Source organism: Aotus nancymaae, unplaced genomic scaffold (assembly GCF_030222135.1).
Source record: "Aotus nancymaae isolate 86718 unplaced genomic scaffold, 86718_ANA_hifiasm-v0.15.2.pri h1tg000004l, whole genome shotgun sequence".
Classification (NCBI taxonomy): domain Eukaryota; kingdom Metazoa; phylum Chordata; class Mammalia; order Primates; family Aotidae; genus Aotus; species Aotus nancymaae.
Window position 1 is genome coordinate 41,411,629 of NW_026988415.1, and position 765 is coordinate 41,412,393.

Sequence of the window (765 nt, forward strand, 5' to 3'; positions counted from 1 at the left end):
AAATCTCATCTTGAGTTCCCATGTGTTGTGGGAGGGACCCAGTGGGAGATAATTCAATCATTGGGGGATGTGTTTCCCGTGCTGCTCTCATGATAGTGACTAAATCTCACGAAGTCTGATCATTTTCTAAAAAGGAACTCCCCTACACAAGTTTCTCTCTCTCTTTGCCTGCTGTCATCCATGTAATATGTGACTTGCTCCTCCTTGCCTTCTGCCATAATTGTGAGACCCCACCCAGCCACGTGGAACTTTAAGTCCATTGAACCTCTTTCTTTTGTAAATTGCCCAGTCTCTGGTATATCTTTATCAGCAGGGTGAAAATGGACTAATAGAATTATAGAACAAATAAAGTGTGTTTTATCCAGGGTATAAAATCCACATATAGTGTGATGATGGTTTGTTGTAAATTACGTCTTAGGGCAATGAGGAAGGTATGTGGATTGATAGAGGCTGTATGTCCAAGAATTCTTGTTTTTTTTTTTTTTGCCAGGGTCCAGAGAAGGTTTTGTGGGACATGCAGCTTATAAAATTTGGTAGGCTCTCTATTAAAGTAATACAAAATCATCATGAAAGGGAATAATTATTTAGAATGATAACTTATAGCAAGTGTTAAAATTATGGTAACTACAACAATAAAAAATTCCAAACAAATCATATATATGTAGACATTGTGTGTGTGTGTGTGTGTGTGTGTGTGTAATAAATTTGGAGAAACACCACTTACGTAGCTGCACAATTTCAAGGAGGATGAAGTAAAAATCCAAG